General features: G+C 41.2%; 1 protein-coding gene across 2 annotated transcripts in view; it reads left to right on the top strand.

The window, feature by feature from the left end:
* Window positions 1-13,873, top strand: part of LHFPL2 (LHFPL tetraspan subfamily member 2) — a 121,921-nt gene that overhangs the window by 14,364 nt on the left and 93,684 nt on the right. The window lies entirely within an intron of this gene.

Here is a 13,873-nt window from a genome sequence, read left to right as displayed (position 1 = left end):
GACCGGGGGGGGGGGGTCACGACGACCGTGTCTCGCCATGGGGGGGGGGGGAGCTCCGCTCTTCCTACGTGCCTGAAAACTGAGTGTGGAAAAGTGTGTGCCTTGGCGTGTTCGCGCGCGCCTTGCTGGCCAGGGGCTCAGGCGAGAACGACCCTCTCCTCTTTAGCGAAACAAAACTGGGGGAGCCCATTCCAGTGATTTCGGTGGGTTTTGCTTTAAAGTAAGTACGCTTCGGCTGGCAGTCTTCAAACTTCCAGCTTCTTCGTTCCAAATCCCAGCAGCCTTCCGGGTTATTTCGGTGTCTGACCGTGTGGGTGTGGGAGAAAAAAAGGCAGTGAGGATCTGCTGTGGAGGAGCGTCCTGGAAACAGCTGCAGAGAAAAGCTGGGATCCCACAAACAGGTTTAGCAGCGGGCGATCAAAAGGGTTTCTGTCCTACCACGAGGGGAACGTGCGCGTCTAAACACACACAGCGCCAAATCCACTTTAGCCTCTAGCACTGGAACTGGTCAGATCACTACTGGGGGAGAAGAACCCAGAGAGCACAAAACTTTGCAGATGCTACATCTACGGCCTTGTAGCTGAGCTGCGGAGCCTGGAGCAAACCTCGAGACTGCGCCCTGACTGCACTGGAACACTCCGGGTTTGTTGCTGCTGCTGCCGCCTAAGCCCCTTTCCCTCCCATCTGTCTCCGCAGCCGACCAAGCAGGCAGATAAATCTGCCAGTCGTTTTATTGCTCTGCCGCCTGCTGTGGCTTTCCAGTGTGGAAAATGAAAGCCGGAGTGAATGCATTGTTCGTTCCAGAGACCCTTAATGGTTGGGTCGCTGGGAGGGAGCCGTTAGCTTTTCTCACATGCACCCCTTGTTGGGAGTGAAGCGCTTTCTGCAATACTGATCACCCTATGTGTGTGCCAGAGAACTCTTGCATTCTTTTCGGCTCTCTTGCCTGCATACATCATAATGGGAGGGGGATTTTTACAAGTAGCTGTGCTTCTCCAAACTGATTCTCTTGTTCCTGTTGCATTTTTATGGGAACTGTTATGATGGCGACGTGCAAAACAAACACAGGTCAGATGGTGGTTCCACTAATTTAACTTGCTTGCATAAAGGTATGGAGCCTCTTGAATTACATTGTTAACATTTGGATTAGTTGCTTCCCATCAATCTCCTGTTTTGTGGTATAGTTATTACTAGTGTAAGGAAAGTGCAGTAACTATTTGCATAGAAGCGTAATAAAATGTGTAATTATTTCAGGAAGAGTGTTGGCTTAGAAACCTGGTTTTAGGAAAGCAGTGTAGTACACAAGACAAATCAGAGAACTGCAAAACGAGCAATACTTTTATCTGTTCCATCTTCTGCAGTTTTATTTTTCTTTTGAATTCTGAGTCAGTGCCTGCTTACTCAAAATAAGTCCTGTCAAATTAAGACTGAAGGATGCAGTCTAATGCACACTAAGTAAGCAATGCAGTGCACTCTTACTTGGGAGTAAGAGCATTGAGTTGCAGGCTTAAGTGTGGGATGCAGTCCTTCACCTGCTCATTGGCTCTGCATTTAGCTTTTGTGTACCAAAGCAACATGCATTGAATGGAGTAGACCTGGTTTATTGGGGATTTTATTAAAGTTGTACAGTGGTCTGTTGTTATGTGGAGTTAAAAACAAATAAACAAACATGAAATCTAATCACTTCAAGAAATGTAGTGATGGACGATGCTTATTAGTAACTTTTTATTGCTTACTATTACTGTGGCTGTTTTTGTTTTGTAGACTTTTTTAACAGGCTAGTAGTGTTGGGAAGGAAAAGGGTAGAATAAATAACATTGTTGTACAGAGAAATTTTAGGAAGAGCTGTTTGACATAGCATACATTTTAATCCCCAGTGGAGGAAATTGGACTAATATCAAGTAAAACATTGGCATTAATGTGTTCTCTTACAAGCATCAACATTGATCTAATGTCATAGCTCTTAAACCTACTTAGGAAAGTTGCCAGGGAGTTGGCAACTTCTCAAGACACTTTTCAACTAATGTTTGTGTTACTTGCTGATTGGGTCAGGAGGAGGAGTAAGCAAATTTACTCCATATCTTTGTATTTGTGTGTAGAATGGACTGTTCTACACAAATTCTACATTTGTGTGTAGAATGGACATATGCATCAGGGATAGCCACTGTAGTGTTCTCCAGATGTTGCTAGACTACAGCTCCCATTACCCCTGACCATGTTGGCTGTGGCTGATGAGCATTGTAGTCAGGGCCGGCCCACCCATGAGTCAAGGTGAGGCAACTGCCTCAGATGGCAGGATCTACCAGGATAACAGTTCCCGGTACAAACACTCTGCCCCATCTCCTTGTTCCTGACATAGATCTTTCCTCATCCCTTCTTCCTTGACACATTTTGCAGTCCACCTCAGGTGTCAGAATGTCTTTGGCTGACCCTGGTTGTAGTCCATCAACATCTGGAGGGCACCATGTTTGCTACCTCTCATTTACATGCACACACTAGTGGGGAAATCCCCTTTTACAAATGTTGAAGCTGTCTTCTGGACTGAAGAGTTCCACAGGTTGAATACACGCAAAGGAGGACAGAGCTCCAGTATAGCATATGTCCATAAGAGGGGATTTGGTAGGTGTAGCTTGTTTTGCAGAGATGTTAAAAGTTTGATGAAATTTCCTTTGCTATAATGAAAACACAGGTTTTGTTCTGGTTCCCTTATGGCTATGTGCTCCTGTGATTAAAAAAAGGGCCAACAGAGAAGCCATCCTGCTTTTTGCCTTATTTTTATTTTGGAATGGAATTCTGTGGTTTGTACCAGACTATGGGAAGTGGTAGCATTCTTGGCTGCTCTTTCTACCTGTGCAGTTCCTCTTTTCAATATGCATGAAAAAACACCTGATCCTCACAAGGCACACATGCTTTGAGCTTCTCTTCTGCTAGCACCTTGTGAGTCTGCACAGTAAGGCATAAATGTTGTGCACTGATGCCAAAGTATTCATCTACCTACCTACCTACCTACCTACCTACCTAATGTGTCCTTTTAAATAATAAACATTGGGGAAATGTACACATTTTTCTTATTTTGCATAATTCTCCAGCATTTGCCATTTTGCACAATTTGTTTTGATTTTGCTCAATGTGGGTGGTCAATGTAGCGCTCTAAAGTGATATTCACAATTACTGTTTAAGTCACCCAGCGGCGGAGGAGCCGCCCACAGGGGTGAGAGCGGGGTGCACCGTGGGGCCTCCGGAGTCTGCCTGCCTCCTCCTCAGCCGCCCTACAGCTGGAGGGGAGGCAGCGGGTGGACTGTTTGGACAGCGCAGAGGCTGCACACACCCAAACCACCGCGTCTCTCCCAGGAGAGATGAGTGGCTCAGGTGCGCTGCATTGAGTGCCGCCCGGCATTTTGTCGCCCCCCTCAGTGGTGACACCCGGGGTGGTCCACACCCACCACACCCCCTTCTTCCACCCCTGAAGTCACCCTTTCTGGCTTCTGAGATTTCAATAGGCATTTGCCTGCACACTTTTCATTCATGTTTTTATAGTAGCATGAGTTAAAGTAGGGATAATCATTTTCATTTTCTTCCATTTTCTTAGGAGTAATATTGGTGGAGGTGGGGCTTCAAACTCGTAGGGGACAGGGACAGGTGGGACTGGAAGGAGGTGACTTCTCACCATTTGCTTCAGGCAACAAAATGCCTTTGGCCAGCCTTGGATGGGACCTCAGTGAAAAGTGGATGGGGCACTCCCTATTCTGTATTAGTAAATAGTGCTATTTTTCGAGAAAAAGAGATGCTGCAACCCACCATGAACACCTCCCTTGTTCTCATATAATGGTAATGGCGCCCACCTGATAGGTGCTGTAACTGAGTTTGGGTAAGTTCTGGCTGAAAAAAAGCCCTGCTAGTAGGAACTGTGACATACACACATCCATGAGGATTATGAACCAACTTAATGCAATGACCCAAGTCACAATTAGGGCATTTGTTTCCCCTGCATATTTCATCTTTGCCTGCCTTCAAGGTATAATGTCACAATTTTCACTAGGCACAAAAATGCTTCAAGAGCAGGATAGCTTCCCATGAGGATATAATCTTTGTTTGGTAGGAAGTGCCGTGATTTCTAGTAATCCTTTGTCACTGTTGGAGATAAATCCAGAAAAACAGGAAAACTTTATCAAAGTTCAGTTGAAGGGCGACTGTGTGTAGCATTACAAACATTAATTATTAACATTCATAGCATTATTAATATTCATTGATGTGTGAAATTCCAGCTACAACACAGGAGGCAATATGTATACAGAGGAAGATGTTTATTTATTGAACACTCCTTTCATATTTACTCATTGCATCTTTTCATTTCACAACACAAAATGTCCCAGGAATGAATTACAGGTGTAAGTTACACCTTTAACATTGATGAGCCTCAAATAAGTATAGTTCATTTTAACTTTAATTTTGACTTTCAACAGCAATTATATTGTAACATCTTCACATAAATGGCCCATTCGGAAGTTTACTGCAGTTTATCCCAGTTTTTCATTGTGGCCATAATTAGGACAGGTGTAGTGAAAACCTTTTTCTAGCCTGAAATGTAGCTGAGATGGTTACTTTGTATGTTGATCTGGTGAATATGCCTTAATGTAATCATAGCCATGCCTTCTGTAAATTAACAGAACTGGTTTCATTCAGCCTTAAGTAGACAGCTATGGGTGACCCATTCCTTAACAGCCGTGCCACTTCTTGCAGTATCACTGAATGCATATGAATTTTCCTTTTGGTTAATTCATTAAAGGGTATGCTAGCATATAAGACTTGGTATGTCATACCTATCTAGAAACAAACCAAGAGGCTTTTGGAAGAGCAAGCAGGGGGAAACAGCCTCTCAGTTTTATGGGGAAGTGAATTGTAAAACACATGCTTTTATTATCTGTGTCTTCCTCCAGTTGCATATGGCCAGAAGGTGGAGATAAGTGTGAGATATTATTGACTCTGTATTTACTTCCTTTTATCCTTTTTGGGTCGCTTGAAGGGTGTACTGCTTTATTCTTGTGCCAAATTCTCATTACTTTCTTGACACAGTTACACAAAATAGAGTGTTTGTGATGAATGGCTGGAACCTGCTTGGTGCTTGCTTTATTGGGATTTGTAGCGATCCTCATAGTCAAAGACTCTAGAACATTTTGAACACAACAGATGCTGAAACCACTGGCAGGGACTGACATTCACATCCAGGTCCTAGGACGTGGTTTGAAGGTACATGGAGCCACTACCTTGCTGAAGCTAAGCAGCTTGGGGTGTAGTCATTGCTTGAGAGGGTGACAATTGGAGAACCACATGTACACCACCTTGCTTCCATGATGGAAGAAAGGCGGAGTGTAAATGTAAATAAATAAAAACAGGTGAAGAGGAATGTCTGCAAACATGAGGTCCAAAAAAGGACATGGAGTTTGGATCAAGGTAGTGGTTAACTTAGAAAGAGATTCATCCGTTGAAGAAACACATGTGAAGATTTATTGGAAACCAAGACAGGACTCAGGAATAAAAGAAATATGGCATGCAAAGAAAAAGCCAGAACTTGAAAAGTCACAATTAAAAAGTGATACCATAGCAATGTACTTTCCTGTGCACTGTTGCACAGATAAGGCAACCATCTAATATACATAAGAAGTGCAGTCAGTCAAGAGTTAATGTTCTTGGTAGCCAATAAAACCTAGTGACAAGAAACTGAATCTCATTTGTTTCTAGAAGACATGAACATTCTCCATGTAGCTGTAAGTAGCTAATTCACTGGCAAATTGGGAGCTTGCATCTGCACCATGGTATCCCTTGGGAACCAGGTTTTTCAAGCCCTTGAGAATGAAGAAACTAATGCTTGTGGTATGGATATGGTCTAGGTCAGATCCACATAAGACCTGTTGGTGGCATTTAGTGAGAAATTCTGAACCCAGCCAGGGCAATTGGCTCCAGGATAGCGTACATGCCAAATTGCAGCACCTGAACATATCACAGTGTTCTTCTACCCTGGTTCTGTGCTCCCCAATTACAGAACAAAATTACTAGCCAAAACCAAGACTGGAGCATGAATAAAAAGCTTGGGATATGGCTACCAGGAGCTCTGTGGAAGTTACACAGGCAATCTGCCAGCCTGACTGAAAGCATTTTTAGACACTATAACATTGTTGAAAGAAGATCCATGACATCTGGATCCACTTCTAGAGCTTTGATCTACATGTTTGGCTCTTGGAAAAAGCTATGTGATGTACTTCCCCATGTTTCATTTTCATGGCACTTAAGATTGTTTCTATACAGAAAACAGATCTAAGCAGCTCCAAGCCTAAGGAACAAGGTAAGAGGAAGCATGGGATGCAGCCACCAGCGAACTGTTGCAGTTATACAGCCAGTGTTCAGAATGACCATTTTTTAGGAACTAGCATAGTCTTCATACATAACTGAGAAAATGCAATTCCTTCAAGATAGGTCCAATGACCAAAATTTTGTTAAAGTCCCAGCATGAGTTCATTACAAGCGGTGTCTCTACAACCACGAAAGACTGCGCTTGTTACCTCATACTCTGAGATCCTGTTCTCCTGAGGCCTTAGGTATTACAACACCCTACAGAATCTGTGCCAAATATCTACTACTCCCTTCCCACTGAAGAGCCTTTATGCTCGCGAGATTAAATGCTTTCCCTTCTGCAGTGACCAAAGGTAGATTCTCATATACCTCATATCAAGCCTGTCTGTGTGCCTGCAACCAAGAAGTACCTGATTCAATGGACCACATTCTCTTAGATTGCTCTCTACACAGTAGACCTCACCAACTGAAGCTGAGCAAAATGTTGGACCTCTGGCCTAGAACTCTGAGAAGTCAAATGAGGTTTCTCCTGGCAGATCGGGACAAAGATATCACTGCTTTAGAAGCTTCCTTATTAGCCACAATTTTACCCAAAAAGGTTCCCAACAAACCATCCTTTCAGGAAACTGACAGGGCGAAGCAGAATATCTAAGTGCACACGATCACAGTATGACCTTATGATCCTCAACAGCTTCACTCTTGTCCTTTTAATTATCCCAGTGACCTGAAAAGTTTTATACTGTGATGCCAATAAAGGGATTTGATTTGACAAGTTATACCTGGCCAGAAAACAGTGGTCTTCTAGTTGCTCCATTGTGAAGATGAATCCATCATTGTTACAGCTCTTCTGGAGAGAATAATCTAGCCTGGTTAGCTGGGAACAGTTTAGGCTAGATGGAATTAATTTCAGCCTGAGAATGTGGATAAGGTGTTTGGAGAGGTTCAGCTTACCACCAGTATTCTTGAGCCTTTCCTATCTTGGCAACTTTTGTCAAGCTGAAGTGAAATAATTAGGTAAGTCCAGGATGTGACCAATGCCTCTTTAAGAGAGAAAATGGTTCAGGCCGTTCTGAAGGAGGCAGCGGTGAGCCCAATCCTGAAGAAACACTTACCGTATTTTTTGCACCATAACACTCACTTTTTTCCTCCTAGAAAGTAAGGGGAAATGTCTGTGCGTGTTATGGAGCGAATGCCTGCGGGTGGCGGGGGGGTCTGCTGCAGTTGTGAGCAGAGGATCCATGGTTCCCCTTCCTTCCCTCCTCCGTGGTTACAAAGCATGGATCCACATGGATCCTCAGGATTTTTGCATTGGGCTACTCCAAACTCACTGTCAGATCACATGTCTGTGGCCACAGCATGAATCACAAAAATCATATATCCACTATTTTGTTTAGAATATTTTTTTTCTTGTTTTCCTCCTCTAAAAACTACGTGCGTGTTATGGTCTGGTGCGTGTTATAGAGCGAAAAATATGGTACTTGACTCTGTAGAATGCAACAACCGTTACCTAGTTGCAAATATACCTTTTGGGATAAATACCTTGAGAATTGATTGTCTGTACCCATTTCAGTCTGGCTCCAGGCTAGGGTTTGACACTAACACAATATTGGATCTGTTGATTGCTTACCTTCTTTAATGAAGAGAGGCAAGAGGAGTGAGACTCAGATTATTTTGATACCATTGATTGTCATGCTCTGTGGGTTATTGAGAATAGGAGACACATTGTTATGGTGGTTTTGCTCATATTGGAGGGCTGGGTCAAGCACTTTTACAGGTGTTGTGCATCATAGGTTGAATTATGTTTCATAAAACCGCAATACAGATACATCATGTGGAATGATCTAGAAACTTTCTGTTACTGAAAAGGTAAATTCTTATATACCGTAATTTCTTCAGAAGACAATTCTGAGAGCTTTTGTGAGTTCCAAGTTAGAACAAGTGCTAACTTGATCAACTTGATCGATGCAAGTTGATGCAATACATTGTGCTGAAGAAATGCCTTTTCTTTTTGTATATCTAAGTTGCAGAAATTGCAAAGATGCCTCTGAAGAGCTAGTGATTTACTCAGAGATATACACACATTTTCGGATTTACTGAGCCCAAAGCCTTCAATTTGTTTTCTTTGTAGTTTTAAGCTCCTGTTAGTCAATGTCTGCTGAAAATTACAATGTTTTCTTTTTAGAAATCCCAAAGACAGCCAAATTAGATCATGAAAATAGTATTGTGTTGAGCCATGATCATTGTCATTCTGATCTGATTGCATCTTTGATTTTCTCTCTTATTGAAGGCTTACTACTTACCTAAAACGACCCCCCTCTTACTATTCTGTTTTTCATGAAGAGCATAGCTGAGTTTCAAGGGGGAAGTTAAGAAGGTTGCAAAGCTTCTTTTAACCATTGTTTGTTGAACAAGCCATGGTCAGTCTTTCAGATGAGCAGTCCTGGTTTGCTTGCCCCACACCTACTCTTCCAGGCAAGGGAGACAATGGAATGCTGTTGCATATTATTTGCATGCATGTTCTTCTTTGTAGAGCAGGGGTGGAGGACTGCATTTGTCTGGTTAGTCAGAACAAAACTCCCGCCCACCTCACCACAGGCAACTGTTGACAGGTGGGCAGGTCTATCACCCAAAGTCATTTGATGCCTGGTGAATCTGGGCCTGCTGGAAAGTGGCAGGGCTTACATTTAATGCTGACTCTAGACATTTGTGAATGCAAGCCCAGCTATGAAACAATAAACTCCTTTTGGAATCTTGAAAAAGGGCAGAGATAGGCTGGATATAGTATAAGACCATACATTTGCCATGTTCCACTTAATGTTTAGTCATAGTTTGTTGAACAAGCTATGAACAGTTTTGCAGATGAGCAGAGGAACACTGGTAATCTGATTGTGGTTTCCTTTTAGGCTTTTCTAGCATTCCTGTACAGTTATTGCCACACTGTATTACCAGCTCCCTTATTATTGGCAGACTGTACAAATAGTGTGAGGAATTGTCCTCAGAGATTTTCAGTTTCCCTCTGTATCTCCTGCCCAGACACACCCAACAGTGTCTTGAGATCAGAAATTCTTAAACTTTTCCCTCTACTGCAGTGGAATAAAATATTTTTTGTCTGCAGGACTCCTGCCTGAATCTCCTTTTTTTTTTTTTTTTTTGAAAAAACAAGTTATTTGCTGACCAAAATGTTGAATTTGTGGAATCAAAGGGATAGCTCTCCCAGTCATTGTTGCACAGCTAAGTGAGGTGTCTTGCACTCACAGGTTAAAATTTCCCAACAGTAAACCAGGGAGAATAACTTAAATATGAAGTAGAAAATGTCAGTAAGCAAGTATAACAATCAGAGTAGGTAGCTGAAAGTTAAGTTAGTTATACTTTCAAAATTCCACCCTGCGGAATTTTTCATAAGGTAGCAGAGAGGCTCCTTTAAATGTCTTCTCCCTATAAAACAGCTGTGAAACTAAGTGAGGTAGCTTGAGAAGAAGGCCTTCCCATGGAAGAGTTGGGTGGTGGGGAAAGTCTCTTGTTTTTTGTTTTTTCTAACATTTTGAGATTTATATTAGTGAGTTAAAGTTAAATAAGAAAAAGAAAGAGGATACATAAAAACATTTTAAAAAGCAGAGGAAAACAGCATATTTTCCTCTGTTGTGAGTCAGAATGTGAAGAAATTATTCCCATCTATAGAAAAACATCAATTGTTGTTTAGCCATGATTCCATTTTCCAGGTGCTTTTGTCTTATACCTCTGTGCTATAAAATGGCTGGGGTGCTGATACAAACCAAAATTAAACAGGAGTTCTGGGACTGGATATAATGACGTATCACTTATAAAACAAGCTAAGATTTGTAAGCAAGCAACAAACCATAGTTTCAATTTATGATTAGTTGCCTGAAAATAAACATGATTAGTTGCCAGCAGCAGGTGTGACATTAACATATGAGAGTGCTGGAGGTGAAATAGTTAAACAGGTTACCCAATCAGGACCCAGGGGGGTGGAGTCAGAGGGATTATAAAACTAGCTCTGGGAGGGGCAAAGGGGAGAGTTCATTGAAGAGTTTGGTGGAAGTTGTGTGGTTGGTTGGTGTGGGAGTGAATTGGGATAGAGTTTGTTGGTGGGTAGGTTGGGTTAGTGTAGCGAAATAAGCTGAGTCAGGAACAGTTAGGGGCTAGGAAGACAAGTAAATATCTGAGAGGTGGTTTAGTGAGTGAGAGCAGGTAGCGGAAGTTATAGGTCTGGATAGACCCCCCATGAATGTAATTCACTGATACCGTTTATGAAACCACACGCTTGTTAAACTGCAATAAATAAACAGAAGTTTATGTTCCAATTTAACCCTGACTGGACTCAATATTGTACCAGGTAGGGCCTGGGTGGTGGCAGTGAGAAATAAAGTGGTGGTACAGGGATCAATAGACAGTGAAATGTCCAGGGACTCTGTGTGATCGCCACAGAAGGTTCAGATATTCAAAACCGTAACAGGGTTAAATGAACCATGCCCTGAGGGTTGGGTGTGATCACAGCCATTAATTTGTCCTGGTGAAAGACAATGAAAAGTGGATGAGACAACTACTTACTTTTATTTAAGCATGATTCATAAGCAATGTTCTGGGATATCTACAAAATAAATGAAAACAACATTTAAACATTTTGCACTTTCCCCATGGTATCATATACTAATTCTACATCCAGAATTTTAAACAGTTAATAATTTGCTGTTAATTTCATATAGAATTTCCTGAAGATGGCAGTAGCTCCCTTAAATTATTAAGAAGTTCTTGGACACAGATTTTGGCACTGGAAATATATAAAATATGATTATTCCCTTGGGTTTCTTTATTTTTTGCTGTTAAAAATCCTTATTATAATTTCAGATAACCGAGTTTACAAGTATTTAGGTAACTCCTACTGTATTTTTAATCTACTATACTTTTTTGTTTTTTATTTAATTTGCATGTAAGAATACTTATTTAATTTGCACACAAGTGATTCCATCAAAACACTGCAATAGTGTTTACCAAGCAAGTGAAAGATAAACAACTTCTTTATATATATAGATGTACCCTGTGTGGATATTTTTTATGGGCAATTACAATTTTTCCTTTCACTGCCACCACTGCTTCCCTTTCACCTGTTAAAAAATCATCCCATTCCACACTCAACGTACATTGTAAATGCACCAGTTGCTGTAATGTTCTGTGTCTAGAGTACATTCTTGCTGTGACATAGTGAATCTGGGTTTTGACTTTTGCCACCAGCTCTTTAGTTTGCTGCGATCCTGTTAAATTGGGCATAAAGCATAATTAATCCAATGGGGAGTGAGTGTTCACTGGAGACAATGGATAAGGAAAGGTATTTGGAAACTAATGATGATGGCTGGATGAATTTGAATGGAACCATTCTGTTGGGGCATGTGTGACGGACAGCTGAGCTAGACTAGAGTCCAGTGATGCAATGCCTCAGAATTCCACCAATGTGCTGGAGCCTCTCTCCCTGATGGGCTACCAAGGCAGATAGCTAGAAGGGGTGTGGGTGTGGGTGGAGACAGCATTTTGAGAAGGAAAATAAAAAGAAGCAGTTTCTGAGAGAGTATTCAGATGGTTTTAAGGTGGTTTGAGAGAGAGCTGGAGGCAGAGCGCTGAATGAGTTGGTTCTGTGTGTAACATCTACTTTGAGGAAAATATCTGCAGCTAGAGAAAGGAGTCTCTGAGCTTGGATGCAAAGATGGTGTAGTGCCTTGTGAGAGTATTCAAACAGGGGTCAACTGGAGGGCTGAGTTTGAGCAAGGAGAAGCAGAGCTGTGAGGAGCCAGTGATCTAGCAAGAGAAGAATCTGAAACCAGTTAAGAGGGGGTGTGGTGATCCCTTGATTCCGTTACACTGCTAGAAGTACCTCAGGGGTGTGACTGTTAGAAGGTGGGGAAACTGCCAGAAAGTACCACCTTGTTTGAGAACCAAAGTATTAGTTATTGAGGTGTTACAGCTTAATACTTAAGTTTAAGAAACTGAAGTAATAACTCAAAATAAGCTAGGCATTTACCAACTAGTCCTGTAACATCTAACTGAAGAGTAATAACTAAACAACCAATTGAAGTTTACAAGAAGCTGTGTGTTTACTACCATCTTAGAAGCCTGTAGCAACCACTGGATTTAATACAATTATTAATTAGTTACCTGTTTCCTAAAATATCTATCTCTTGATACATCATTTGTTTACCAACTTTGTTCTGTCAAATGAATCTTTCGTATTTCCTCAACTTTTGCCTGAGTATCCAAATATCAAAGTTTTATCTCACACAAAACCCCACAAGTTAACCTGTGGTAGTTTTAGAGTATAGAGTTATACAGTTAGTGGGAACTGCCTCAGCATGATTTTGTCAAATCTGTTACAGCTGCTTCTGTAGAATAAATTGCTTTAGGCTGCAATTCTGTTCCCACTTACTTGGAAGTAAGCCTCATTGAACTTGGTGGCAGTTATTTCTGAGGAGACGTGTGTAGATTGTATTGTCAGACACCTTTGGATGTGATTAATCACTATGATGTCAAAAGGAGTACTATCCTGTACTTTAAACATTGCTGTTGAACTACAATACAGTATTGTACTAGATTTTGTGGTTCATAAACTAGATTTTAACATAGATCGACCAATATTCCTTAAAATATTTTAGAATGTTATGCTGCATTTTCCAAGCATGCTGACAGTTTTTGAAAAACAATATTTCTGCGTCTCCGTATAGAATCATAGAATTGTAGTGTTGGAAGGGATCCCAAGGGTCATCTAGTCCAACCCTCTGCAATGTAGGATATGTTATATGCAAGTCTAAAATCAATAGATCTGTAAAAAGAGTATGCCTCATAATAGATCATAAAGGAAGATTCTGTGGTTGAAGAATACGGTTCATAAACATTCCAAAACCTCTGCACATATCTGTGGCACTTCTTCTCAGATACCCTTCACTGCTTCATTTTGGATTTTGGATTTGTCTGAATATGACACACTTCTCAGAAATACACAAGTGGCTGTCATCATTCACTAGTTTAGTATAACCCTGAGTTTTCAGAGACTTAGAAAATTGGTCTAGAACTGTAAATATTGACATAATGGTTGACATTCACCAAATGTTGAACATGTCAGACTCTGTAACATATACAAGCCTTCTCTTCAACAGGCTCATCTTTGTGGTTCCAAATAATTTGTTTAACTGATTTCATCCTTGGATTTAATTAAATATCCAGTGTTTATTTCTCTTAGTTCCCAAGTCCAAGCATTTTAATGTAAAAATACCTTTCTGAAAGCATGAATCTACTCAAGGTAACTTCAGGGTAGAAACTTCTAACTTTTCTGTTCTAATGTTTACTGACATCTATGAATACCTGTCATCAATTCAAAATAAAACGAATGTCAGATTTATGCTCCCTCACTCATCCTTTGACCTGGAAATGCATGTCTCTTGGTACAGCTCCCTGACTCAGAGGTCTGTTATCCTAACCGTTTGAAACTTTAGTTGTTCATCTTCACTAAAAAAACTGAGCT

The sequence above is a fragment of the Podarcis cretensis genome (genome assembly GCF_951804945.1).
Source record: "Podarcis cretensis genome assembly, chromosome: 11".
Lineage (NCBI taxonomy): Eukaryota > Metazoa > Chordata > Lepidosauria > Squamata > Lacertidae > Podarcis > Podarcis cretensis.
This window is presented reverse-complemented; position numbering and strand designations above follow the sequence as displayed.